We start from the raw sequence: 22,938 nt of genomic DNA, 5'->3' as shown, positions 1-22,938 counted from the left end.
TTCCTAGGTAAGAAACGGGTTCTTGGTGAAGCCTAGCTTGGTGAATCAGCCTGAGGGGGACATCAAGATGTCTTCCATACTGACATTTGGGACACTCTGTGGACGGCGGTATGTTTCAGTCCAAAGAGGAAATTAGGGTTGAGACTCAAATTAGGGTTAGGGTTGGCGAGACTTGGCTTCCCAGGATGGAACCAGGGCGTCTGTAAAGCCAAGCATGTTGAAACAGATTGAGTGGCCCAACAGGATGTGTTCCCTCCTGTCTTTTAGTCCACCGCGTGGACTGGGGGATGTTAAAGTTCCTCTAGAAAATTTGGGTAAAAACCCAAGTTAGGGTTAGGGTTGGGGAGACTTGGCTTCCGAGGAGGGAACCAGGGTCTTGGGGAAGACTAGCTTGGTGAAACGAACTGAGCAGGTCATCAGAAAGGGGTGCCGACCGTCTTTTAGTACAACGTGAGGACGGGGAGATGTTTCAGTCTAAACAGGAAATTAGGGTTGAGACTCAAATTAGGGTTAGGGTTGGGGACACTAGGCTTCCCAGGAAGGAACCAGCGTCTTGGTAAAGCCTAGATTGGTCAAACAGACTGAGTGAGCCATTGGAGGATAACATACTGCCCATTAGTACAGCTTGTGGACAGGGACATGTTTCAGTCCCAAGAGGAAATTAGGGTTAAGACCCAACTTAGGGTTAGGGGTCAGGAGACTTGGCTTCCCAGAATGGAAACAGGGTGTTGCTGAAGCCAAGCATGGTGAAACAGACTGAGAGGGCCAAAGGAATGGTATGCCTGCCGTCATTTAGTGCAACCTGTGGATGGGGGGTTGTGACAGTTGCACTAGTAAATTAGGGTTAAGACTCAAGTTAGGGTTAGGGTTCGGGAGACTTGGCTTCCCTGCAGTGAACCAGGGCCTCGGAAAAGCCAAGCATGTAGAAATAGGATAAGTGGGCCTTCCGGATGGGTTGCCTCCTGTCTTTTAGTACACCGCATGGACGAGGGGATGTTTCATTCCCAAAATAAAGTAGGGTAAAAACCCAAGTTAGGGTTAGGGTTGGGGAAACTGGGCTTCCTAGGTAAGAAACGGGTTCTTGGTGAAGCCTAGCTTGGTGAATCAGCCTGAGGGGGACATCAAGATGTCTTCCATACTGACATTTGGTACACTCTGTGGACGGCGGTATGTTTCAGTCCAAAGAGGAAATTAGGGTTGAGAATCAAATTAGGGTTAGGGTTGGCGAGACTTGGCTTCCCAGGATGGAACCAGGACGTCTGTAAAGCCAAGCATGTTGAAACAGATTGAGTGGCCCAACAGGATGTGTTCCCTCCTGTCTTTTAGTACACTGCGTGGACTGGGGGATGTTAAAGTTCCTCTAGAAAATGTGGGTAAAAACCCAAGTTAGGGTTAGGGTTGGGGAGACTTGGCTTCCGACGAGGGAACCAGGTTATTAGGGAAGTCTAGCTTGGTGAAACGAACTGAGCAGGTCATCAGAAAGGGGTGCCGACCCTCTATATGTACAACGTGAGGACGGGGCGATGTTTCAGTCTAAACAGGAAATTAGGGTTGAGACTCCAATTAGGGTTAGGGTTGGGGACACTAGGCTTCCCAGGAAGGAACCAGCATCTTGGTAAAGCCTAGATTGGTCAAACAGACTGAGTGAGCCATTGGAGGATAACATACTGCCCATTAGTACAGCTTGTGGACAGGGACATGTTTCAGTCCCAAGAGGAAATTAGGGTTAAGACCCAACTTAGGGTTAAGGGTCAGGAGACTTGGCTTCCCAGAATGGAAACAGGGTGTTGCTGAAGCCAAGCATGGTGAAACAGCCTGAGAGGGCCAAAGGAATGGTATGCCTGCCGTCTTTTAGTACAACCTGTGGATGGGGGTTTGTTACAGTTGCACAAGTAAATTAGGGTTAAGACTCAAGTTAGGGTTAGGGTTCGGGAGACTTGGCTTCCCTGCAGTGAACCAGGGCCTCGGAAAAGCCAAGCATGTAGAAAAAGGATAAGTGGGCCTGCAGGAAGAGTTGCCTCCTTTCTTTTAGTACACCGCGTGGACGAGGGGATGTTCCATTCCCAAATTAAATTAGGGTAAAAACCCAAGTTAGGGTTAGAGTTGGCGAGACTGGGCTTCCTAGGTAAGAAACGGGTTCTTGGGGAAGCCTAGCTTGGTGAATCAGCCTGAGTGGGACATCAAGATGTCTTCCATGCTGACATTTGGTACACTCTGTGGACGGCGGTATGTTTCAGTCCAAAGAGGAAATTAGGGTTGAGACTCAAATTAGGGTTAGGGTTGGCGAGACTTGGCTTCCCAGGATGGAACCAGGGCGTCTGTAAAGCCAAGCATGTTGAAACAGATTGAGTGGCCCAACAGGATGTGTTCCCTCCTGTCTTTTAGTACACCACGTGGACTGGGGGATGTTAAAGTTCCTCTAGAAAATTTGGGTAAAAACCCAAGTTAGGGTTAGGGTTGGGGAGACTTGGCTTCCGAGGAGGGAACCAGGGTCTTGGGGAAGACTAGCTTGGTGAAACGAACTGAGCAGGTCATCAGAAAGGGGTGCCGACCGTCTTTTAGTACAACGTGAGGACGGGGAGATGTTTCAGTCTAAACAGGAAATTAGGGTTGAGACTCAAATTAGGGTTAGGGTTGGGGACACTAGGCTTCCCAGGAAGGAACCAGCGTCTCGGTAAAGCCTAGATTGGTCAAACAGACTGAGTGAGCCATTGGAGGATAACATACTGCCCATTAGTACAGCTTGTGGACAGGGACATGTTTTAGTCCCAAGAGGAAATTAAAGTTAAGACCCAACTTAGGGTTAGGGGTCAGGAGACTTGGCTTCCCAGAATGGAAACAGGGTGTTGCTGAAGCCAAGCATGGGGAAACAGACTGAGAGGGCCAAAGGAATGGTTTGCCTGCCGTCTCTTAGTACAACCTGTGGATGCGGGTTTGTGACAGTTGCACAAGTAAATTAGGGTTAAGACTCAAGTTAGGGTTAAGGTTCGGGAGACTTGGCTTCACTCCAGTGAACCAGGGCCTCAGAAAAGCCAAGCATGTAGAAATAGGATAAGTGGGCCTTCCGGATGGGTTGCCTCCTGTCATTTAGTACACCGCGTGGACGAGGGGATGTTTCATTCCCAAAATAAAGTAGGGTAAAAACCCAAGTTCGGGTTAGGGTTGGGGAAACTGGGCTTCCTAGGTAAGAAACAGTTCTTGGTGAAGCCTAGCTTGGTGAATCAGCCTGAGGGGGACATCAAGATGTCTTCCATACTGACATTTGGGACACTCTGTGGACGGCGGTATCTTTCAGTCCAACGAGGAAATTAGGGTTGAGAATCAAATTAGGGTTAGGGTTGGCGAGACTTGGCTTCCCAGGATGGAACCAGTGCGTCTGTAAAGCCAAGCATGTTGAAACAGATTGAGTGGCCCAACAGGATGTGTTCCCTCCTGTCTTTTAGTACACTGCGTGGACTGGGGGATGTTAAAGTTCCTCTAGAAAATTTGGGTAAAAACCCAAGTTAGGGTTAGGGTTGGGGAGACTTGGCTTCCGAGGAGGGAACCAGGGTCTTGGGGAAGACTAGCTTGGTGAAACGAACTGAGCAGGTCATCAGAAAGGGGTGCCGACCATCTTTTAGTACAACGTGAGGACGGGGCGATGTTTCAGTCTAAACAGGAAATTAGGGTTGAGACTCAAATTAGGGTTAGGGTTGGGGACACTAGGCTTCCCAGGAAGGAACCAGCATCTTGGTAAAGCCGAGATTGGTCAAACAGACTGAGTGAGCCATTGGAGGTTAACTAACTGCCTGTTAGTACAGCTTGTGGACAGGGACAAGTTTCAGTCCCGAGAGGAAATTAGGGTTAAGACCCAACTGAGGGTTAGGTGTCAGGAGACTTGGCTTCCCAGAATGGAAACAGGGTGTTGCTCAAACCAAGCATGGTGAAACAGCCTGAGAGGGCCAAAGGAATTGTATGCCTGCCGTCTTTTAGTACAACCTGTGGATCGGGGTTTGTTACAGTTGCCTAAGTAAATTAGGGTTAAGACTCAAGTTACGGTTAGGGTTCGGGAGACTTGGCTTCCCTGGAGTGAACCAGGGCCTCGGAAAAGCCAAGCATGTAGAAATAGGATAAGTGGGCCTTGAGGATGGGTTGCCTCCTGTCTTTTAGTACACCGCATGGACGAGGGGATGTTTCATTCCCAAAATAAAGTAGGGTAAAAACCCAAGTTCGGGTTAGGGTTGGGGAAACTGGGCTTCCTAGGTAAGAAACGGGTTCTTGGTGAAGCCTAGCTTGGTGAATCAGCCTGAGGGGGACATCAAGATGTCTTCCATACTGACATTTGGGACACTCTGTGGACGGCGGTATGTTTCAGTCCAAAGAGGAAATTAGGGTTGAGACTCAAATTAGGGTTAGGGTTGGCGAGACTTGGCTTCCCAGGATGGAACCAGGGCGTCTGTAAAGCCAAGCATGTTGAAACAGATTGAGTGGCCCAACAGGATGTGTTCCCTCCTGTCTTTTAGTCCACCGCGTGGACTGGGGGATGTTAAAGTTCCTCTAGAAAATTTGGGTAAAAACCCAAGTTAGGGTTAGGGTTGGGGAGACTTGGCTTCCGAGGAGGGAACCAGGGTCTTGGGGAAGACTAGCTTGGTGAAACGAACTGAGCAGGTCATCAGAAAGGGGTGCCGACCGTCTTTTAGTACAACGTGAGGACGGGGAGATGTTTCAGTCTAAACAGGAAATTAGGGTTGAGACTCAAATTAGGGTTAGGGTTGGGGACACTAGGCTTCCCAGGAAGGAACCAGCGTCTTGGTAAAGCCTAGATTGGTCAAACAGACTGAGTGAGCCATTGGAGGATAACATACTGCCCATTAGTACAGCTTGTGGACAGGGACATGTTTCAGTCCCAAGAGGAAATTAGGGTTAAGACCCAACTTAGGGTTAGGGGTCAGGAGACTTGGCTTCCCAGAATGGAAACAGGGTGTTGCTGAAGCCAAGCATGGTGAAACAGACTGAGAGGGCCAAAGGAATGGTATGCCTGCCGTCATTTAGTGCAACCTGTGGATGGGGGGTTGTGACAGTTGCACTAGTAAATTAGGGTTAAGACTCAAGTTAGGGTTAGGGTTCGGGAGACTTGGCTTCCCTGCAGTGAACCAGGGCCTCGGAAAAGCCAAGCATGTAGAAATAGGATAAGTGGGCCTTCCGGATGGGTTGCCTCCTGTCTTTTAGTACACCGCATGGACGAGGGGATGTTTCATTCCCAAAATAAAGTAGGGTAAAAACCCAAGTTAGGGTTAGGGTTGGGGAAACTGGGCTTCCTAGGTAAGAAACGGGTTCTTGGTGAAGCCTAGCTTGGTGAATCAGCCTGAGGGGGACATCAAGATGTCTTCCATACTGACATTTGGTACACTCTGTGGACGGCGGTATGTTTCAGTCCAAAGAGGAAATTAGGGTTGAGAATCAAATTAGGGTTAGGGTTGGCGAGACTTGGCTTCCCAGGATGGAACCAGGACATCTGTAAAGCCAAGCATGTTGAAACAGATTGAGTGGCCCAACAGGATGTGTTCCCTCCTGTCTTTTAGTACACTGCGTGGACTGGGGGATGTTGAAGTTCCTCTAGAAAATGTGGGTAAAAACCCAAGTTAGGGTTAGGGTTGGGGAGACTTGGCTTCCGACGAGGGAACCAGGTTATTAGGGAAGTCTAGCTTGGTGAAACGAACTGAGCAGGTCATCAGAAAGGGGTGCCGACCCTCTATATGTACAACGTGAGGACGGGGCGATGTTTCAGTCTAAACAGGAAATTAGGGTTGAGACTCAAATTAGGGTTAGGGTTGGGGACACTAGGCTTCCCAGGAAGGAACCAGCATCTTGGTAAAGCCTAGATTGGTCAAACAGACTGAGTGAGCCATTGGAGGTTAACTAACTGCCTGTTAGTACAGCTTGTGGACAGGGACAAGTTTCAGTCCCGAGAGGAAAAAGGGTTAAGACCCAACTGAGGGTTAGGTGTCAGGAGACTTAGCTTCCCAGAATGGAAACAGGGTGTTGCTGAAGCCAAGCATGGGGAAACAGACTGAGAAGGCCAAAGGAATTGTATGCCTGCCGTCTTTTAGTACAACCTGTGGATGGGGCTTGTGACAGTTGCACAAGTAAATTAGGGTTAAGACTCAAGTTAGGGTTAAGGTTCGGGAGACTTGGCTTCCCTGCAGTGAACCAGGGCCTCGGAAAAGCCAAGCATGTAGAAATAGGATGAGTGGGCCTTCCGGATGGGTTGCCTCCTGTCTTTTAGTACACCGCATGGACGAGGGGATGTTTCATTCCCAAAATAAAGTAGGGTAAAAACCCAAGTTAGGGTTAGGGTTGGGGAAACTGGGCTTCCTAGGTAAGAAACAGTTCTTGTTGAAGCCTAGCTTGGTGAATCAGCCTGAGGGGGACATCAAGATGTCTTCCATACTGACATTTGGGACACTCTGTGGACGGCGGTATGTTTCAGTCCAACGAGGAAATTAGGGTTGAGACTCAAATTAGGGTTAGGGTTGGCGAGACTTGGCTTCCCAGGATGGAACCAGTGCGTCTGTAAAGCCAAGCATGTTGAAACAGATTGAGTGGCCCAACAGGATGTGTTCCCTCCTGTCATTTAGTACACTGCGTGGACTGGGGGATGTTAAAGTTCCTCTAGAAAATGTGGGTAAAAACCCAAGTTAGGGTTAGGGTTGGGGAGACTTGGCTTCCGAGGAGGGAACCAGGGTCTTGGGGAAGACTAGCTTGGTGAAACGAACTGAGCAGGTCATCAGAAAGGGGTGCCGACCATCTTTTAGTACAACGTGAGGACGGGGCGATGTTTCAGTCTAAACAGGAAATTAGGGTTGAGACTCAAATTAGGGTTAGGGTTGGGGACACTAGGCTTCCCAGGAAGGAACCAGCATCTTGGTAAAGCCTAGATTGGTCAAACAGACTGAGTGAGCCATTGGAGGTTAACTAACTGCCTGTTAGTACAGCTTGTGGACAGGGACAAGTTTCAGTCCCGAGAGGAAATTAGGGTTAAGACCCAACTTAGGGTTAGGGGTCAGGAGACTTGGCTTCCCAGAATGGAAACAGGGTGTTGCTGAAGCCAAGCATGGTGAAACAGCCTTAGAGGGCCAAAGGAATGGTATGCCTGCCGTCTTTTAGTACAACCTGTGGATGGGGGTTTGTTACAGTTGCACAAGTAAATTAGGGTTAAGACTCAAGTTAGGGTTAGGGTTCGGGAGACTTGGCTTCCCTGCAGTGAACCAGGGCCTCGGAAAAGCCAAGCATGTAGAAACAGGATAAGTGGGCCTGCAGGAAGAGTTGCCTCCTTTCTTTTAGTACACCGCGTGGACGAGGGGATGTTCCATTCCCAAATTAAATTAGGGTAAAAACCCAAGTTAGGGTTAGGGTTGGCGAGACTGGGCTTCCTAGGTAAGAAACGGGTTCTTGGGGAAGCCTAGCTTGGTGAATCAGCCTGAGTGGGACATCAAGATGTCTTCCATGCTGACATTTGGTACACTCTGTGGACGGCGGTATGTTTCAGTCCAAAGAGGAAATTAGGGTTGAGACTCAAATTAGGGTTAGGGTTGGCGAGACTTGGCTTCCCAGGATGGAACCAGGGCGTCTGTAAAGCCAAGCATGTTGAAACAGATTGAGTGGCCCAACAGGATGTGTTCCCTCCTGTCTTTTAGTACACCACGTGGACTGGGGGATGTTAAAGTTCCTCTAGAAAATTTGGGTAAAAACCCAAGTTAGGGTTAGGGTTGGGGAGACTTGGCTTCCGAGGAGGGAACCAGGGTCTTGGGGAAGACTAGCTTGGTGAAACGAACTGAGCAGGTCATCAGAAAGGGGTGCCGACCGTCTTTTAGTACAACGTGAGGACGGGGAGATGTTTCAGTCTAAACAGGAAATTAGGGTTGAGACTCAAATTAGGGTTAGGGTTGGGGACACTAGGCTTCCCAGGAAGGAACCAGCGTCTCGGTAAAGCCTAGATTGGTCAAACAGACTGAGTGAGCCATTGGAGGATAACATACTGCCCATTAGTACAGCTTGTGGACAGGGACATGTTTTAGTCCCAAGAGGAAATTAAAGTTAAGACCCAACTTAGGGTTAGGGGTCAGGAGACTTGGCTTCCCAGAATGGAAACAGGGTGTTGCTGAAGCCAAGCATGGGGAAACAGACTGAGAGGGCCAAAGGAATGGTTTGCCTGCCGTCTCTTAGTACAACCTGTGGATGCGGGTTTGTGACAGTTGCACAAGTAAATTAGGGTTAAGACTCAAGTTAGGGTTAAGGTTCGGGAGACTTGGCTTCACTCCAGTGAACCAGGGCCTCAGAAAAGCCAAGCATGTAGAAATAGGATAAGTGGGCCTTCCGGATGGGTTGCCTCCTGTCATTTAGTACACCGCGTGGACGAGGGGATGTTTCATTCCCAAAATAAAGTAGGGTAAAAACCCAAGTTAGGGTTAGGGTTGGGGAAACTGGGCTTCCTAGGTAAGAAACAGTTCTTGGTGAAGCCTAGCTTGGTGAATCAGCCTGAGGGGGACATCAAGATGTCTTCCATACTGACATTTGGGACACTCTGTGGACGGCGGTATCTTTCAGTCCAACGAGGAAATTAGGGTTGAGAATCAAATTAGGGTTAGGGTTGGCGAGACTTGGCTTCCCAGGATGGAACCAGTGCGTCTGTAAAGCCAAGCATGTTGAAACAGATTGAGTGGCCCAACAGGATGTGTTCCCTCCTGTCTTTTAGTACACTGCGTGGACTGGGGGATGTTAAAGTTCCTCTAGAAAATTTGGGTAAAAACCCAAGTTAGGGTTAGGGTTGGGGAGACTTGGCTTCCGAGGAGGGAACCAGGGTCTTGGGGAAGACTAGCTTGGTGAAACGAACTGAGCAGGTCATCAGAAAGGGGTGCCGACCATCTTTTAGTACAACGTGAGGACGGGGCGATGTTTCAGTCTAAACAGGAAATTAGGGTTGAGACTCAAATTAGGGTTAGGGTTGGGGACACTAGGCTTCCCAGGAAGGAACCAGCATCTTGGTAAAGCCGAGATTGGTCAAACAGACTGAGTGAGCCATTGGAGGTTAACTAACTGCCTGTTAGTACAGCTTGTGGACAGGGACAAGTTTCAGTCCCGAGAGGAAATTAGGGTTAAGACCCAACTGAGGGTTAGGTGTCAGGAGACTTGGCTTCCCAGAATGGAAACAGGGTGTTGCTCAAACCAAGCATGGTGAAACAGCCTGAGAGGGCCAAAGGAATTGTATGCCTGCCGTCTTTTAGTACAACCTGTGGATCGGGGTTTGTTACAGTTGCCTAAGTAAATTAGGGTTAAGACTCAAGTTACGGTTAGGGTTCGGGAGACTTGGCTTCCCTGGAGTGAACCAGGGCCTCGGAAAAGCCAAGCATGTAGAAATAGGATAAGTGGGCCTTGAGGATGGGTTGCCTCCTGTCTTTTAGTACACCGCATGGACGAGGGGATGTTTCATTCCCAAAATAAAGTAGGGTAAAAACCCAAGTTCGGGTTAGGGTTGGGGAAACTGGGCTTCCTAGGTAAGAAACGGGTTCTTGGTGAAGCCTAGCTTGGTGAATCAGCCTGAGGGGGACATCAAGATGTCTTCCATACTGACATTTGGGACACTCTGTGGACGGCGGTATGTTTCAGTCCAAAGAGGAAATTAGGGTTGAGACTCAAATTAGGGTTAGGGTTGGCGAGACTTGGCTTCCCAGGATGGAACCAGGGCGTCTGTAAAGCCAAGCATGTTGAAACAGATTGAGTGGCCCAACAGGATGTGTTCCCTCCTGTCTTTTAGTCCACCGCGTGGACTGGGGGATGTTAAAGTTCCTCTAGAAAATTTGGGTAAAAACCCAAGTTAGGGTTAGGGTTGGGGAGACTTGGCTTCCGAGGAGGGAACCAGGGTCTTGGGGAAGACTAGCTTGGTGAAACGAACTGAGCAGGTCATCAGAAAGGGGTGCCGACCGTCTTTTAGTACAACGTGAGGACGGGGAGATGTTTCAGTCTAAACAGGAAATTAGGGTTGAGACTCAAATTAGGGTTAGGGTTGGGGACACTAGGCTTCCCAGGAAGGAACCAGCGTCTTGGTAAAGCCTAGATTGGTCAAACAGACTGAGTGAGCCATTGGAGGATAACATACTGCCCATTAGTACAGCTTGTGGACAGGGACATGTTTCAGTCCCAAGAGGAAATTAGGGTTAAGACCCAACTTAGGGTTAGGGGTCAGGAGACTTGGCTTCCCAGAATGGAAACAGGGTGTTGCTGAAGCCAAGCATGGTGAAACAGACTGAGAGGGCCAAAGGAATGGTATGCCTGCCGTCATTTAGTGCAACCTGTGGATGGGGGGTTGTGACAGTTGCACTAGTAAATTAGGGTTAAGACTCAAGTTAGGGTTAGGGTTCGGGAGACTTGGCTTCCCTGCAGTGAACCAGGGCCTCGGAAAAGCCAAGCATGTAGAAATAGGATAAGTGGGCCTTCCGGATGGGTTGCCTCCTGTCTTTTAGTACACCGCATGGACGAGGGGATGTTTCATTCCCAAAATAAAGTAGGGTAAAAACCCAAGTTAGGGTTAGGGTTGGGGAAACTGGGCTTCCTAGGTAAGAAACGGGTTCTTGGTGAAGCCTAGCTTGGTGAATCAGCCTGAGGGGGACATCAAGATGTCTTCCATACTGACATTTGGTACACTCTGTGGACGGCGGTATGTTTCAGTCCAAAGAGGAAATTAGGGTTGAGAATCAAATTAGGGTTAGGGTTGGCGAGACTTGGCTTCCCAGGATGGAACCAGGACGTCTGTAAAGCCAAGCATGTTGAAACAGATTGAGTGGCCCAACAGGATGTGTTCCCTCCTGTCTTTTAGTACACTGCGTGGACTGGGGGATGTTAAAGTTCCTCTAGAAAATGTGGGTAAAAACCCAAGTTAGGGTTAGGGTTGGGGAGACTTGGCTTCCGACGAGGGAACCAGGTTATTAGGGAAGTCTAGCTTGGTGAAACGAACTGAGCAGGTCATCAGAAAGGGGTGCCGACCCTCTATATGTACAACGTGAGGACGGGGCGATGTTTCAGTCTAAACAGGAAATTAGGGTTGAGACTCAAATTAGGGTTAGGGTTGGGGACACTAGGCTTCCCAGGAAGGAACCAGCATCTTGGTAAAGCCTAGATTGGTCAAACAGACTGAGTGAGCCATTGGAGGTTAACTAACTGCCTGTTAGTACAGCTTGTGGACAGGGACAAGTTTCAGTCCCGAGAGGAAAAAGGGTTAAGACCCAACTGAGGGTTAGGTGTCAGGAGACTTAGCTTCCCAGAATGGAAACAGGGTGTTGCTGAAGCCAAGCATGGGGAAACAGACTGAGAAGGCCAAAGGAATTGTATGCCTGCCGTCTTTTAGTACAACCTGTGGATGGGGGTTGTGACAGTTGCACTAGTAAATTAGGGTTAAGACTCAAGTTAGGGTTAAGGTTCGGGAGACTTGGCTTCCCTGCAGTGAACCAGGGCCTCGGAAAAGCCAAGCATGTAGAAATAGGATGAGTGGGCCTTCCGGATGGGTTGCCTCCTGTCTTTTAGTACACCGCGTGGACGAGGGGATGTTTCATTCCCAAAATAAAGTAGGGTAAAAACCCAAGTTAGGGTTAGGGTTGGGGAAACTGGGCTTCCTAGGTAAGAAACAGTTCTTGGTGAAGCCTAGCTTGGTGAATCAGCCTGAGGGGGACATCAAGATGTCTTCCATACTGACATTTGGGACACTCTGTGGACGGCGGTATCTTTCAGTCCAACGAGGAAATTAGGGTTGAGAATCAAATTAGGGTTAGGGTTGGCGAGACTTGGCTTCCCAGGATGGAACCAGTGCGTCTGTAAAGCCAAGCATGTTGAAACAGATTGAGTGGCCCAACAGGATGTGTTCCCTCCTGTCTTTTAGTACACTGCGTGGACTGGGGGATGTTAAAGTTCCTCTAGAAAATTTGGGTAAAAACCCAAGTTAGGGTTAGGGTTGGGGAGACTTGGCTTCCGAGGAGGGAACCAGGGTCTTGGGGAAGACTAGCTTGGTGAAACGAACTGAGCAGGTCATCAGAAAGGGGTGCCGACCATCTTTTAGTACAACGTGAGGACGGGGCGATGTTTCAGTCTAAACAGGAAATTAGGGTTGAGACTCAAATTAGGGTTAGGGTTGGGGACACTAGGCTTCCCAGGAAGGAACCAGCATCTTGGTAAAGCCGAGATTGGTCAAACAGACTGAGTGAGCCATTGGAGGTTAACTAACTGCCTGTTAGTACAGCTTGTGGACAGGGACAAGTTTCAGTCCCGAGAGGAAATTAGGGTTAAGACCCAACTGAGGGTTAGGTGTCAGGAGACTTGGCTTCCCAGAATGGAAACAGGGTGTTGCTCAAACCAAGCATGGTGAAACAGCCTGAGAGGGCCAAAGGAATTGTATGCCTGCCGTCTTTTAGTACAACCTGTGGATCGGGGTTTGTTACAGTTGCCTAAGTAAATTAGGGTTAAGACTCAAGTTACGGTTAGGGTTCGGGAGACTTGGCTTCCCTGGAGTGAACCAGGGCCTCGGAAAAGCCAAGCATGTAGAAATAGGATAAGTGGGCCTTGAGGATGGGTTGCCTCCTGTCTTTTAGTACACCGCATGGACGAGGGGATGTTTCATTCCCAAAATAAAGTAGGGTAAAAACCCAAGTTCGGGTTAGGGTTGGGGAAACTGGGCTTCCTAGGTAAGAAACGGGTTCTTGGTGAAGCCTAGCTTGGTGAATCAGCCTGAGGGGGACATCAAGATGTCTTCCATACTGACATTTGGGACACTCTGTGGACGGCGGTATGTTTCAGTCCAAAGAGGAAATTAGGGTTGAGACTCAAATTAGGGTTAGGGTTGGCGAGACTTGGCTTCCCAGGATGGAACCAGGGCGTCTGTAAAGCCAAGCATGTTGAAACAGATTGAGTGGCCCAACAGGATGTGTTCCCTCCTGTCTTTTAGTCCACCGCGTGGACTGGGGGATGTTAAAGTTCCTCTAGAAAATTTGGGTAAAAACCCAAGTTAGGGTTAGGGTTGGGGAGACTTGGCTTCCGAGGAGGGAACCAGGGTCTTGGGGAAGACTAGCTTGGTGAAACGAACTGAGCAGGTCATCAGAAAGGGGTGCCGACCGTCTTTTAGTACAACGTGAGGACGGGGAGATGTTTCAGTCTAAACAGGAAATTAGGGTTGAGACTCAAATTAGGGTTAGGGTTGGGGACACTAGGCTTCCCAGGAAGGAACCAGCGTCTTGGTAAAGCCTAGATTGGTCAAACAGACTGAGTGAGCCATTGGAGGATAACATACTGCCCATTAGTACAGCTTGTGGACAGGGACATGTTTCAGTCCCAAGAGGAAATTAGGGTTAAGACCCAACTTAGGGTTAGGGGTCAGGAGACTTGGCTTCCCAGAATGGAAACAGGGTGTTGCTGAAGCCAAGCATGGTGAAACAGACTGAGAGGGCCAAAGGAATGGTATGCCTGCCGTCATTTAGTGCAACCTGTGGATGGGGGGTTGTGACAGTTGCACTAGTAAATTAGGGTTAAGACTCAAGTTAGGGTTAGGGTTCGGGAGACTTGGCTTCCCTGCAGTGAACCAGGGCCTCGGAAAAGCCAAGCATGTAGAAATAGGATAAGTGGGCCTTCCGGATGGGTTGCCTCCTGTCTTTTAGTACACCGCATGGACGAGGGGATGTTTCATTCCCAAAATAAAGTAGGGTAAAAACCCAAGTTAGGGTTAGGGTTGGGGAAACTGGGCTTCCTAGGTAAGAAACGGGTTCTTGGTGAAGCCTAGCTTGGTGAATCAGCCTGAGGGGGACATCAAGATGTCTTCCATACTGACATTTGGTACACTCTGTGGACGGCGGTATGTTTCAGTCCAAAGAGGAAATTAGGGTTGAGAATCAAATTAGGGTTAGGGTTGGCGAGACTTGGCTTCCCAGGATGGAACCAGGACGTCTGTAAAGCCAAGCATGTTGAAACAGATTGAGTGGCCCAACAGGATGTGTTCCCTCCTGTCTTTTAGTACACTGCGTGGACTGGGGGATGTTAAAGTTCCTCTAGAAAATGTGGGTAAAAACCCAAGTTAGGGTTAGGGTTGGGGAGACTTGGCTTCCGACGAGGGAACCAGGTTATTAGGGAAGTCTAGCTTGGTGAAACGAACTGAGCAGGTCATCAGAAAGGGGTGCCGACCCTCTATATGTACAACGTGAGGACGGGGCGATGTTTCAGTCTAAACAGGAAATTAGGGTTGAGACTCAAATTAGGGTTAGGGTTGGGGACACTAGGCTTCCCAGGAAGGAACCAGCATCTTGGTAAAGCCTAGATTGGTCAAACAGACTGAGTGAGCCATTGGAGGTTAACTAACTGCCTGTTAGTACAGCTTGTGGACAGGGACAAGTTTCAGTCCCGAGAGGAAAAAGGGTTAAGACCCAACTGAGGGTTAGGTGTCAGGAGACTTAGCTTCCCAGAATGGAAACAGGGTGTTGCTGAAGCCAAGCATGGGGAAACAGACTGAGAAGGCCAAAGGAATTGTATGCCTGCCGTCTTTTAGTACAACCTGTGGATGGGGGTTGTGACAGTTGCACTAGTAAATTAGGGTTAAGACTCAAGTTAGGGTTAAGGTTCGGGAGACTTGGCTTCCCTGCAGTGAACCAGGGCCTCGGAAAAGCCAAGCATGTAGAAATAGGATGAGTGGGCCTTCCGGATGGGTTGCCTCCTGTCTTTTAGTACACCGCGTGGACGAGGGGATGTTTCATTCCCAAAATAAAGTAGGGTAAAAACCCAAGTTAGGGTTAGGGTTGGGGAAACTGGGCTTCCTAGGTAAGAAACAGTTCTTGTTGAAGCCTAGCTTGGTGAATCAGCCTGAGGGGGACATCAAGATGTCTTCCATACTGACATTTGGGACACTCTGTGGACGGCGGTATCTTTCAGTCCAACGAGGAAATTAGGGTTGAGACTCAAATTAGGGTTAGGGTTGGCGAGACTTGGCTTCCCAGGATGGAACCAGGGCGTCTGTAAAGCCAAGCATGTTGAAACAGATTGAGTGGCCCAACAGGATGTGTTCCCTCCTGTCATTTAGTACACTGCGTGGACTGGGGGATGTTAAAGTTCCTCTAGAAAATGTGGGTAAAAACCCAAGTTAGGGTTAGGGTTGGGGAGACTTGGCTTCCGAGGAGGGAACCAGGGTCTTGGGGAAGACTAGCTTGGTGAAACGAACTGAGCAGGTCATCAGAAAGGGGTGCCGACCATCTTTTAGTACAACGTGAGGACGGGGCGATGTTTCAGTCTAAACAGGAAATTAGGGTTGAGACTCAAATTAGGGTTAGGGTTGGGGACACTAGGCTTCCCAGGAAGGAACCAGCATCTTGGTAAAGCCTAGATTGGTCAAACAGACTGAGTGAGCCATTGGAGGTTAACTAACTGCCTGTTAGTACAGCTTGTGGACAGGGACAAGTTTCAGTCCCGAGAGGAAATTAGGGTTAAGACCCAACTTAGGGTTAGGGGTCAGGAGACTTGGCTTCCCAGAATGGAAACAGGGTGTTGCTGAAGCCAAGCATGGTGAAACAGCCTGAGAGGGCCAAAGGAATGGTATGCCTGCCGTCTTTTAGTACAACCTGTGGATGGGGTTTGTTACAGTTGCACAAGTAAATTAGGGTTAAGACTCAAGTTACGGTTAGGGTTCGGGAGACTTGGCTTCCCTGCAGTGAACCAGGGCCTCGGAAAAGCCAAGCATGTAGAAAAAGGATAAGTGGGCCTGCAGGAAGAGTTGCCTCCTTTCTTTTAGTACACCGCGTGGACGAGGGGATGTTCCATTCCCAAATTAAATTAGGGTAAAAACCCAAGTTAGGGTTAGGGTTGGCGAGACTGGGCTTCCTAGGTAAGAAACGGGTTCTTGGGGAAGCCTAGCTTGGTGAATCAGCCTGAGGGGGACATCAAGATGTCTTCCATGCTGACATTTGGTACACTCTGTGGACGGCGGTATGTTTCAGTCCAAAGAGGAAATTAGGGTTGAGACTCAAATTAGGGTTAGGGTTGGCGAGACTTGGCTTCCCAGGATGGAACCAGGGCGTCTGTAAAGCCAAGCATGTTGAAACAGATTGAGTGGCCCAACAGGATGTGTTCCCTCCTGTCTTTTAGTACACCACGTGGACTGGGGGATGTTAAAGTTCCTCTAGAAAATTTGGGTAAAAACCCAAGTTAGGGTTAGGGTTGGGGAGACTTGGCTTCCGAGGAGGGAACCAGGGTCTTGGGGAAGACTAGCTTGGTGAAACGAACTGAGCAGGTCATCAGAAAGGGGTGCCGACCGTCTTTTAGTACAACGTGAGGACGGGGAGATGTTTCAGTCTAAACAGGAAATTAGGGTTGAGACTCAAATTAGGGTTAGGGTTGGGGACACTAGGCTTCCCAGGAAGGAACCAGCGTCTCGGTAAAGCCTAGATTGGTCAAACAGAGTGAGTGAGCCATTGGAGGATAACTTACTGCCCATTTGTACAGCTTGTGGACAGGGACATGTTTTAGTCCCAAGAGGAAATTAAAGTTAAGACCCAACTTAGGGTTAGGGGTCAGGAGACTTGGCTTCCCAGAATGGAAACAGGGTGTTGCTGAAGCCAAGCATGGGGAAACAGACTGAGAGGGCCAAAGGAATGGTATGCCTGCCGCCTTTTAGTACAACCTGTGGATGGGGGTTGTGACAGTTGCACAAGTAAATTAGGGTTAAGACTCAAGTTAGGGTTAAGGTTCGGGAGACTTGGCTTCCCTGCAGTGAACCAGGGCCTCGGAAAAGCCAAGCATGTAGAAATAGGATGAGTGGGCCTTCCGGATGGGTTGCCTCCTGTCTTTTAGTACACCGCGTGGACGAGGGGATGTTTCATTCCCAAAATAAAGTAGGGTAAAAACCCAAGTTAGGGTTAGGGTTGGGGAAACTGGGCTTCCTAGGTAAGAAACGGGTTCTTGGTGAAGCCTAGCTTGGTGAATCAGCCTGAGGGGGACATCAAGATGTCTTCCATACTGACATTTGGGACACTCTGTGGACCGCGGTATCTTTCAGTCCAAAGAGGAAATTAGGGTTGAGACTCAAATTAGGGTTAGGGTTGGCGAGACTTGGCTTCCCAGGATGGAACCAGGGCATCTGTAAAGCCAAGCATGTTGAAACAGATTGAGTGGCCCAACAGGATGTGTTCCCTCCTGTCTTTTAGTACACCACGTGGACTGGGGGATGTTAAAGTTCCTCTAGAAAATTTGGGTAAAAACCCAAGTTAGGGTTAGGGTTGGGGAGACTTGGCTTCCGAGGAGGGAACCAGGGTCTTGGGGAAGACTAGCTTGGTGAAACGAACTGAGCAGGTCATCAGAAAGGGGTGCCGACCCTCTATAAGTACAACGTGAGGACGGGGCGATGTTTCAGTCAAAACAGGAAATTAGGGTTGAGACTCCAATTAGGGTTAGGGTTGGGGACACTAGGCTTCCCAGGAAGGAACCAGCATCTTGGTAAAGCCTAGATTGGTCAAACAGACTGAGTGAGCCATTGGAGGATAACATACTGCCCATTAGTACAGCTTGTGGACAGGGACATGTTTCAGTCCCAAGAGGAAATTAGGGTTAAGACCCAACTTAGGGTTAAGGGTCAGGAGACTTGGCTTCCCAGAATGGAAACAGGGTGTTGCTGAAGCCAAGCATGGTGAAACAGCCTGAGAGGGCCAAAGGAATGGTATGCCTGCCGTCTTTTAGTACAACCTGTGGATGGGGGTTTGTTACAGTTGCACAAGTAAATTAGGGTTAAGACTCAAGTTAGGGTTAGGGTTCGGGAGACTTGGCTTCCCTGCAGTGAACCAGGGCCTCGGAAAAGCCAAGCATGTAGAAAAAGGATAAGTGGGCCTGCAGGAAGAGTTGCCTACTTTCTTTTAGTACACCGCGTGGACGAGGGGATGTTCCATTCCCAAATTAAATTAGGGTAAAAACCCAAGTTAGGGTTAGGGTTGGCGAGACTGGGCTTCCTAGGTAAGAAACGGGTTCTTGGGGAAGCCTAGCTTGGTGAATCAGCCTGAGGGGGACATCAAGATGTCTTCCATGCTGACATTTGGTACACTCTGTGGACGGCGGTATGTTTCAGTCCAAAGAGGAAATTAGGGTTGAGACTCAAATTAGGGTTAGGGTTGGCGAGACTTGGCTTCCCAGGATGGAACCAGGGCGTCTGTAAAGCCAAGCATGTTGAAACAGATTGAGTGGCCCAACAGGATGTGTTCCCTCCTGTCTTTTAGTACACCACGTGGACTGGGGGATGTTAAAGTTCCTCTAGAAAATTTGGGTAAAAACCCAAGTTAGGGTTAGGGTTGGGGAGACTTGGCTTCCGAGGAGGGAACCAGGGTCTTGGGGAAGACTAGCTTGGTGAAACGAACTGAGCAGGTCATCAGAAAGGGGTGCCGACCGTCTTTTAGTACAACGTGAGGACGGGGAGATGTTTCAGTCTAAACAGGAAATTAGGGTTGAGACTCAAATTAGGGTTAGGGTTGGGGACACTAGGCTTCCCAGGAAGGAACCAGCGTCTCGGTAAAGCCTAGATTGGTCAAACAGACTGAGTGAGCCATTGGAGGATAACATACTGCCCATTAGTACAGCTTGTGGACAGGGACATGTTTTAGTCCCAAGAGGAAATTAAAGTTAAGACCCAACTTAGGGTTAGGGGTCAGGAGACTTGGCTTCCCAGAATGGAAACAGGGTGTTGCTGAAGCCAAGCATGGGGAAACAGACTGAGAGGGCCAAAGGAATGGTTTGCCTGCCGTCTCTTAGTACAACCTGTGGATGCGGGTTTGTGACAGTTGCACAAGTAAATTAGGGTTAAGACTCAAGTTAGGGTTAAGGTTCGGGAGACTTGGCTTCCCTCCAGTGAACCAGGGCCTCAGAAAAGCCAAGCATGTAGAAATAGGATAAGTGGGCCTTCCGGATGGGTTGCCTCCTGTCATTTAGTACACCGCGTGGACGAGGGGATGTTTCATTCCCAAAATAAAGTAGGGTAAAAACCCAAGTTCGGGTTAGGGTTGGGGAAACTGGGCTTCCTAGGTAAGAAACAGTTCTTGGTGAAGCCTAGCTTGGTGAATCAGCCTGAGGGGGACATCAAGATGTCTTCCATACTGACATTTGGGACACTCTGTGGACGGCGGTATCTTTCAGTCCAACGAGGAAATTAGGGTTGAGAATCAAATTAGGGTTAGGGTTGGCGAGACTTGGCTTCCCAGGATGGAACCAGTGCGTCTGTAAAGCCAAGCATGTTGAAACAGATTGAGTGGCCCAACAGGATGTGTTCCCTCCTGTCTTTTAGTACACTGCGTGGACTGGGGGATGTTAAAGTTCCTCTAGAAAATTTGGGTAAAAACCCAAGTTAGGGTTAGGGTTGGGGAGACTTGGCTTCCGAGGAGGGAACCAGGGTCTTGGGGAAGACTAGCTTGGTGAAACGAACTGAGCAGGTCATCAGAAAGGGGTGCCGACCATCTTTTAGTACAACGTGAGGACGGGGCGATGTTTCAGTCTAAACAGGAAATTAGGGTTGAGACTCAAATTAGGGTTAGGGTTGGGGACACTAGGCTTCCCAGGAAGGAACCAGCATCTTGGTAAAGCCGAGATTGGTCAAACAGACTGAGTGAGCCATTGGAGGTTAACTAACTGCCTGTTAGTACAGCTTGTGGACAGGGACAAGTTTCAGTCCCGAGAGGAAATTAGGGTTAAGACCCAACTGAGGGTTAGGTGTCAGGAGACTTGGCTTCCCAGAATGGAAACAGGGTGTTGCTCAAACCAAGCATGGTGAAACAGCCTGAGAGGGCCAAAGGAATTGTATGCCTGCCGTCTTTTAGTACAACCTGTGGATCGGGGTTTGTTACAGTTGCCTAAGTAAATTAGGGTTAAGACTCAAGTTACGGTTAGGGTTCGGGAGACTTGGCTTCCCTGGAGTGAACCAGGGCCTCGGAAAAGCCAAGCATGTAGAAATAGGATAAGTGGGCCTTGAGGATGGGTTGCCTCCTGTCTTTTAGTACACCGCATGGACGAGGGGATGTTTCATTCCCAAAATAAAGTAGGGTAAAAACCCAAGTTCGGGTTAGGGTTGGGGAAACTGGGCTTCCTAGGTAAGAAACGGGTTCTTGGTGAAGCCTAGCTTGGTGAATCAGCCTGAGGGGGACATCAAGATGTCTTCCATACTGACATTTGGGACACTCTGTGGACGGCGGTATGTTTCAGTCCAAAGAGGAAATTAGGGTTGAGACTCAAATTAGGGTTAGGGTTGGCGAGACTTGGCTTCCCAGGATGGAACCAGGGCGTCTGTAAAGCCAAGCATGTTGAAACAGATTGAGTGGCCCAACAGGATGTGTTCCCTCCTGTCTTTTAGTACACCACGTGGACTGGGGGATGTTAAAGTTCCTCTAGAAAATTTGGGTAAAAACCCAAGTTAGGGTTAGGGTTGGGGAGACTTGGCTTCCGAGGAGGGAACCAGGGTCTTGGGGAAGACTAGCTTGGTGAAACGAACTGAGCAGGTCATCAGAAAGGGGTGCCGACCGTCTTTTAGTACAACGTGAGGACGGGGAGATGTTTCAGTCTAAACAGGAAATTAGGGTTGAGACTCAAATTAGGGTTAGGGTTGGGGACACTAGGCTTCCCAGGAAGGAACCAGCGTCTCGGTAAAGCCTAGATTGGTCAAACAGAGTGAGTGAGCCATTGGAGGATAACTTACTGCCCATTTGTACAGCTTGTGGACAGGGACATGTTTTAGTCCCAAGAGGAAATTAAAGTTAAGACCCAACTTAGGGTTAGGGGTCAGGAGACTTGGCTTCCCAGAATGGAAACAGGGTGTTGCTGAAGCCAAGCATGGGGAAACAGACTGAGAGGGCCAAAGGAATGGTATGCCTGCCGCCTTTTAGTACAACCTGTGGATGGGGGTTGTGACAGTTGCACAAGTAAATTAGGGTTAAGACTCAAGTTAGGGTTAAGGTTCGGGAGACTTGGCTTCCCTGCAGTGAACCAGGGCCTCGGAAAAGCCAAGCATGTAGAAATAGGATGAGTGGGCCTTCCGGATGGGTTGCCTCCTGTCTTTTAGTACACCGCGTGGACGAGGGGATGTTTCATTCCCAAAATAAAGTAGGGTAAAAACCCAAGTTAGGGTTAGGGTTGGGGAAACTGGGCTTCCTAGGTAAGAAACGGGTTCTTGGTGAAGCCTAGCTTGGTGAATCAGCCTGAGGGGGACATCAAGATGTCTTCCATACTGACATTTGGGACACTCTGTGGACCGCGGTATCTTTCAGTCCAAAGAGGAAATTAGGGTTGAGACTCAAATTAGGGTTAGGGTTGGCGAGACTTGGCTTCCCAGGATGGAACCAGGGCATCTGTAAAGCCAAGCATGTTGAAACAGATTGAGTGGCCCAACAGGATGTGTTCCCTCCTGTCTTTTAGTACACCACGTGGACTGGGGGATGTTAAAGTTCCTCTAGAAAATTTGGGTAAAAACCCAAGTTAGGGTTAGGGTTGGGGAGACTTGGCTTCCGAGGAGGGAACCAGGGTCTTGGGGAAGACTAGCTTGGTGAAACGAACTGAGCAGGTCATCAGAAAGGGGTGCCGACCCTCTATAAGTACAACGTGAGGACGGGGCGATGTTTCAGTCAAAACAGGAAATTAGGGTTGAGACTCCAATTAGGGTTAGGGTTGGGGACACTAGGCTTCCCAGGAAGGAACCAGCATCTTGGTAAAGCCTAGATTGGTCAAACAGACTGAGTGAGCCATTGGAGGATAACATACTGCCCATTAGTACAGCTTGTGGACAGGGACATGTTTCAGTCCCAAGAGGAAATTAGGGTTAAGACCCAACTTAGGGTTAAGGGTCAGGAGACTTGGCTTCCCAGAATGGAAACAGGGTGTTGCTGAAGCCAAGCATGGTGAAACAGCCTGAGAGGGCCAAAGGAATGGTATGCCTGCCGTCTTTTAGTACAACCTGTGGATGGGGGTTTGTTACAGTTGCACAAGTAAATTAGGGTTAAGACTCAAGTTAGGGTTAGGGTTCGGGAGACTTGGCTTCCCTGCAGTGAACCAGGGCCTCGGAAAAGCCAAGCATGTAGAAAAAGGATAAGTGGGCCTGCAGGAAGAGTTGCCTCCTTTCTTTTAGTACACCGCGTGGACGAGGGGATGTTCCATTCCCAAATTAAATTAGGGTAAAAACCCAAGTTAGGGTTAGGGTTGGCGAGACTGGGCTTCCTAGGTAAGAAACGGGTTCTTGGGGAAGCCTAGCTTGGTGAATCAGCCTGAGGGGGACATCAAGATGTCTTCCATGCTGACATTTGGTACACTCTGTGGACGGCGGTATGTTTCAGTCCAAAGAGGAAATTAGGGTTGAGACTCAAATTAGGGTTAGGGTTGGCGAGACTTGGCTTCCCAGGATGGAACCAGGGCGTCTGTAAAGCCAAGCATGTTGAAACAGATTGAGTGGCCCAACAGGATGTGTTCCCTCCTGTCTTTTAGTACACCACGTGGACTGGGGGATGTTAAAGTTCCTCTAGAAAATTTGGGTAAAAACCCAAGTTAGGGTTAGGGTTGGGGAGACTTGGCTTCCGAGGAGGGAACCAGGGTCTTGGGGAAGACTAGCTTGGTGAAACGAACTGAGCAGGTCATCAGAAAGGGGTGCCGACCGTCTTTTAGTACAACGTGAGGACGGGGAGATGTTTCAGTCTAAACAGGAAATTAGGGTTGAGACTCAAATTAGGGTTAGGGTTGGGGACACTAGGCTTCCCAGGAAGGAACCAGCGTCTCGGTAAAGCCTAGATTGGTCAAACAGACTGAGTGAGCCATTGGAGGATAACATACTGCCCATTAGTACAGCTTGTGGACAGGGACATGTTTTAGTCCCAAGAGGAAATTAAAGTTAAGACCCAACTTAGGGTTAGGGGTCAGGAGACTTGGCTTCCCAGA

This window comes from Heloderma suspectum, chromosome 1, assembly GCF_057233095.1.
Source record: "Heloderma suspectum isolate Gila_16-S chromosome 1, 16-S_ref, whole genome shotgun sequence".
Classification (NCBI taxonomy): domain Eukaryota; kingdom Metazoa; phylum Chordata; class Lepidosauria; order Squamata; family Helodermatidae; genus Heloderma; species Heloderma suspectum.
This window is presented reverse-complemented; position numbering follows the sequence as displayed.